This window comes from Enhydra lutris, unplaced genomic scaffold, assembly GCF_002288905.1.
Source record: "Enhydra lutris kenyoni isolate GAN:26980312 unplaced genomic scaffold, ASM228890v2 scaffoldscaffold20, whole genome shotgun sequence".
Lineage (NCBI taxonomy): Eukaryota > Metazoa > Chordata > Mammalia > Carnivora > Mustelidae > Enhydra > Enhydra lutris.
This window is the reverse complement of record NW_019154104.1, coordinates 18824252-18830555: the sequence shown is the minus strand read 5'-3', so window position 1 is coordinate 18830555 and position 6304 is coordinate 18824252.

Sequence of the window (6304 nt, the reverse complement as noted above, 5' to 3'; positions counted from 1 at the left end):
GGGTGCGGGATTGTGCATGAAGATGGTTTGTTTTGGAAGGAAATGGAAAGATCTTCCTGATGGAGGAACAGGAGCGTGAGTGCTTTGGGCTTGAGGACAGAGCACGTTTGTGAGGATGTTACGGGTCTGCTGTTGGCACGGTGATAAGAATAACTTCTATTTCAGTAACTCTTTTCATTTTGAAGGAACCCAAGAATTTCATAAATTATACACAAACAGCTCTGCCTCTGAATGGCAGGGATTTTTTGTCTGGAATTAGGAACAGCAGCTAGATGCACAAATATGAAAGCATGAATTTAGGGATGGGTGATGGCAGAAGACGGTTATTTCCCACAGCGCTGGGGACAAATTTTACCTGGAAAAAATTTCCTTATAGATCCCAAAACCCTTCTGGTGCTGGTATTGTGACATTGTATTAAGACAGGTGCTTGCAAAAGTTAGTCATATATGATACCTAATTTATCTTTGTATCTCCCGGTATTGAACCTTAATAAATATTTTTAGATACGTGAATATTGAATAAGGAATATAAGACAAAATTCTAATACAATGTAGCTCATTAGTCTATGAATTTGAGAGAGCCAGGTTTCCCAAAATATAAATTATTCACACAGAACAAGCCTAACAGAGCTCGATGACCTTATCACACAGGTGTTTGTCCTGTCCCCCAACACAAGCCAAAAGGAAAGGAGATGTTCTGTACTTGGGGAGCGACGTGTTTCCCATATATAATCTCCAGGGTGTATTCTGGCTGACATGATGGAGTTCATCAGGCATTATCCAGGGGAGTGAAGATTTGGCACGGATGCAGCTTGGCTCAGGGAGCCGGACAAAATGTGAGACCTCGGGCTGGCGCTGGTTTTTCTCATTCGAGTTTTCCCATCACCAGCAGCTACCATAGCAGGTGGGGCTCGCATTACTGGTAACTTGACCGTGGCACAGTTTCTCAGCTGCTCTTTGAAAGGTACTGAAGACCCTTCTCTTCCACGGGTCAAAGCAGTTTTAAGGGACTTACAGCTCGAGAGCTTATCACGTAGAAAAACACCTTTGAGCCTTCCAGTGGAGGGAGTGGCTAAGGCAGCAGGAAAGGGAACTGGACCAGTATCAGAGATGGGGCTGGTAGGGGCCTGATGGGGAAATGAAGCCAGGAATGGGGAAGGTGTAAATGAATCACTGGGTGTCTTGTTCGTTAATGATCAATGATGTAGCAGACTCTTACCACTCTTGCCCACCCCCTCTCCGCCCCTGGCTGGAGGCAGAGGCTCGCTACTCCAGCTCCTCGGTGGTCTCCTCACTGCTCCCCAATCTCCCCTACCTGTCCCCCCAACCCCCACTGTCAAAATGACCTTTCTAAAACCGATATGTGGTCACCCCACTGCACAAACCTCTTGGGAGCCTCTTCATTTCTCTCTCCAGAGAGAACACATATGCTTTCACAGGCAGACAAGGCTCTCTGTGATCTGGGGCCTGCTTATCCCTCTGGCTTGGGTCACACAGCAGCCCTCTCGACTGTCCTGGAAGTGGGCCTCCTCTCACCTCCTTCATTCTACCTCCTGACCCCTTAAACCTTATCGAACTGCTTGCAATCCCCTAAATGTGCGAAAGACTCTTGTCTTTTGTGTGTTAGAGTGGACTGTTCCATCTACCTGGAATGCTCTTCCAGTCATCCCCCCAGCTTCCTTCAGGCCTCAACTCAAGCATCACTTGCTTTGTTAACCCCTCCACACCTGGACCGGGCATCAGGCTCTCCTCCCCCATGGTGCTTAAATGCTCTGCAGTCCGTTCTGCCCAGACCATGGGCTTCTAGAACACCAGGGACTGTACAGCTCATCATCTGGCCCCCTGCTCAGCCTGCAAGAAATGTTCTTTGAAGGAATGACTGAATTTGAGCAGAAGCTGCATTTCAGAGCTACAGGTTCCTCCAGTGTCATGAGGTGGAGGGATAGTGAAAGAGTTGGTAGAAAATGTCAATGAAGTTGAGGAGGAAAGGGCGGGTCCTGGGAAATCTGACCACAAACATCACCAGTGGGCAGGCACTCGTCTGTTTCCAAAGCCGAAGACAGAGGGCGGGTCCTGCCTCAGTGCCGTGTCACCCAGGTAGGGCTGCTGTTCAAGGTAGAGCAGTTAGGGCGGCCCCTGTCTCTCAGGGCTCGGCACCTTTCCCGCCATCTGTCTGCACATGCTGTCTTTTCTCCTCCTCACTCCGCCAGGCATCTGTGCTGGGAGAGGGGGAAGACTTGCCTTGGGACCTCAGGGCCCCTCAGGGAGGGCCTTAGGCCTCTCTCCCTGCCCTCTGCACAGTCACACCAAAACCCAAGAACCACCAAGGTAGCTGTGGTTCTAGCACAATCCTCAGGATCTCCCAGCTCCACCCCACCAGGCCAGCTGCTCCTCTGCTAGGCCACCCTCCAGAGAGGCCGGCCTCTCTCACAGGAGAGAAGGCCGTACGCTGAGAGCCTCGTACCTGGTGGAATGAGGTTAAGCCAGCTTCGGTCAGGGACTTTAGCTTGGCAGTTCTGGTGGTAGCTGAGTCTTGGTATTTTTGAAGAAACAGAGACAGCAGTAGAGGAGACCCCATACTATACATCAGACTTCAAATGCAGTGAGAGAGGCTCTTTCATGAAATCCCTGAAAGTGATTTCATATAGAAAATACGGTTTCATTATTTTTTTTCTTTCCTTTAAAGATTTTACTTACTCATTTGATAGAAAGAGAGCACAAGCAGGGGGAGCAGCAGAGGGAGAGGGAGAAGCAGGCTCCCTGGGCAGCAGGGAGCCCGACATGGGGCTCGATCCCAGGACCTTGGGATCATGACCTGAGCTGAAGGCAGATGCTTAACTGACTGACCCACCCAACTGCCCTAGGAAATACTGTTTTATTTTTTATTTATTTTTTAAAGATTTTAATTTATTTATTTGACAGACAGAGATCACAAGTAGGCAGAGAGGCAGGCAGAGAGAGAGGAGGAAGCAGGCTCCCTGCTGAGCAGAGAGCTTGATGCGGCTTGATGCCAGGATCCTGGGATCGTTGACATGAGCCAAAGGCAGAGACTTTAACCCACTGAGCCACCCAGGTGTCCCGGAAATACTGTTTTAAAAGATGGTTAGGGCGCCTGGGTGGCTCAGTGGGTTAAAGCCTCTGCCTTCGGCTCAGGTCATGATCTCAGGGTCCTGGGATCGAGGCCCGCATCGGGCTCTCTGCTCAGCGGGGAGCCTGCTTCCTCCTCTCTCTGCCTACTTGTGATCTCTCTCTCTCTCTCTCTGTCAAATAAATAAATAAAATCTTTTAAAAAAAAAATAAAAGATGGTTAATTACCACTCAATTCATCTGTTTTAACACATTTTCATTTATTGGGCTTTCTTAGGGTCTAGCTTTTCTATACTCTCAAGGCATCACTGCCTCCCCAATTTTCATTTAAAATTGAAAATTTAAAATGGAAGCTGCCTACAGAACTTCCGAAGACAGATGTGTTTGTGTGTGCGCGTTGTCCTAAGTCCTTCGTCCCTGTTCTCAAGATCGTCCAATGATAGAATAACAATGCTATTAACCCGGGGATAAAATGGCTGCGGGGGAGGTGGCAACCATAACTGGCATTTTGGGGGCAATTTTCAGAATTTCAAACAGTGCCTTGTTTAGGCTGCTGAATCCTGACAGACACTCCCCCTGCTGTGACAGAGAGGGGCGGCAGAGAGCCTGTGCGCAGGGGAGCTGGGGGAGCAGAGAGGAAAGGCTGGCTGTTGGTGCGCCCACAATTTTAGAACAGCTGCTCAGGTGAGAGGAGCTCCCTCCGAACAAGATGACGCTGGGCCACTACGGAGAAAGGGGGAGCAGATTCCGCAGCTGATGATGAGGAGGAGAGGGGACTCAGGTTACACAGTGGGTGGGTAGTAGAGAGATTATCTGTATTAGGCACTATTACCATCGCCCAGAAAGGCATGTGCTTTCACTGCCAAGGAACGGGATGATGAATTGGAACACCTTCCAGGGAGAACAAGTTAAAACAGTAGATTCTGTGCTCAGTATAGAAGATATTTCCAAATCACTAGGGCGTTCAGGTTTATGGGGCATGATGAGGGGAGAAACTGTAGAGGACCTCATGATTGTCATTTGTTTTGGTTTCTTCTTAAAAAGTTACAGGGGGCTGCTCGGCCAGCTCAGTCAGTAGAGCGTGCAGTTCTCGATCTCAGGGTTATAAGTGTGAACCCCACATTGGGTGTAGAGATTACATTTTTTTTTAAGATTTTATTTATTTATTTGAGAAAGAGAGAGGGAGAGCCCAAAGGGAGAGGGAGAGGAAGAAGCAGACTCCCTGCTGAGCAGAGAGCCCCACATAGGGCTCTATCCTCGGACCCCAAGATCATGACTTAAGCTGAAGGTAGGTGCTTAATCGACTGAGCCACCCGGGCGCTCCAAAAATAAAATCTTAGGGAAAAAAAGTCACATGGTAGGGCTCCCCAGATTGAGGATACTGGCTAAGTTTACTGAGTGCTAACTACATGCTTGTTGCTCTTCTCAATGTTCTACATCCTTATGACCTTATGATGGGTATTTTTCTTTTTTTTTTTTGAAGATTTATTTATTTGAGAGAGAGAAAGAGGAGAGGGAGAAGGAGAGAAGCAGATTTCACCGAGTGTGGAGCCTGACACAGGCTCCATCCCAGGACCCCGAGACCACAACTTGAACCAACAGCAAAAGTCCAACACCCAACCAGCTGAGCCATCCAGGCACTCCCACAATGGGAATTCTTAATATCCCCATTTTACAGATGGGGAAATGAAGCCACAGAGAGATTACGTAACATGCCTAAGACCACACTGCCTGTAAATGGAAGACTAAAGATTTATTTATTTACTTATTTTTCTTTAAGTAATCTCTACACCCAGCGTGGGGCTTGAACTGACAACCCTGAGACCAAGAGTCACAGGCTTCCCGACTGAGCCAGCCAGGTGCCCCTGAAAGAGCTAAGATTTAGACCTAAGCAGTCTGGCTCCAGCTCCCAGATTGGTAACCACTATTCTCCACCACTGCGTGCCCTCTTCAAACTGTTGATGGCATGCGAGGGGTGTGTTTACGTCAGTGCATAAGAATGAGAGAAACTATGTGGAAATCCTGTATGAACGTCAGCATGACATCATTATTAACGAAGCTTACGGATCCAGGTCAGTCGTGTTTCTTGGAGCTTAGCAGCAGCTCCACAGAGGACTCGGAGCAAGTCTTATTTCTAGAGGCTCTGACCCACAGTATTCAGAAGTGTTCTCTTTATTTACTCAACATAGGATTATTGAGCTCCAATTCTGTTCCAGGCATGCCAGGCAGACTGATGAGGCTCTGGAACAAAATTGGGACTAAGGCTTAGTCCTTGTCCTCACAAGGAACATGTCATGCACAGATACCTCTCAGCTGATGGCCAACAGGTTAAAAGTACAATAGTATCCTGAAGGCTGATGATCCCCTGTTGTTTACTTGCTACCTGTCGCAGATGCGCAGGGAATTCCTGTTTGCTGGAGACCTTGGGGCCAACTCAACACCACCTCCCTGGGCTATCATATCTGAAAGTCACCGGTATCCAGAAGTATGTGCCCAGCAGTTCTGAGAGCTTGAAGTTCTTATCAAGGAAGTGACATGCAGAGATGGCAAAGATGGTAGGTAAGACAGACAACTATGAAAAGAATCTGTAGCATGAACCCAGGGTGGTTTAAATATACAGACTGAATATACAGAAAGGTTTAGGGTTAGTTTCTAGGAAGCAGCTCATGGAACTGGAAAGCCTGGAGGCGGGCCTGTGTCAGGCAAAAAGTTTCATCTAGGAGTTCTAGGACCCAGCTATGAAAGGAGAGGCAGAGTCAACTCCACACAGGGTTCAGGGATTGGGAGTAGGAAGTGGGGGGGAAAACAAAGAGTGGGGTTGCCAGGAGAAGCAAGAATGAGTGTTGAGTGTCCAAACAAGAAGTCTACCCCATCAATGATGGAAAATGTGTCGTTCAGAGGAAGATCTGATGGGGCCATATCTCCTCAACTGATTTGCTCCTCCAGAATTTCCTTGGAGGTATCCCTCCCACCCAGACTTACCCTGGAGTAGAAGAAATGACAAACTTTCCTTACGCTCAGGCTAGGACAGATTATGAACAAGCATCTATATTGGGAGTAGCCAGGACTAGTGACCTAGAAGCAGGAGACTTGTGCAGGGAGGAGTCAGGTGAGAATGAAGGCTTGCTACCCTGGAGAGGTCAGGGTATCAGAAATCTACACTTGCCTCCTTGGGAGTGGAAGCTTCGTGACTGCCTTGATTACACCGTCCAGAAGC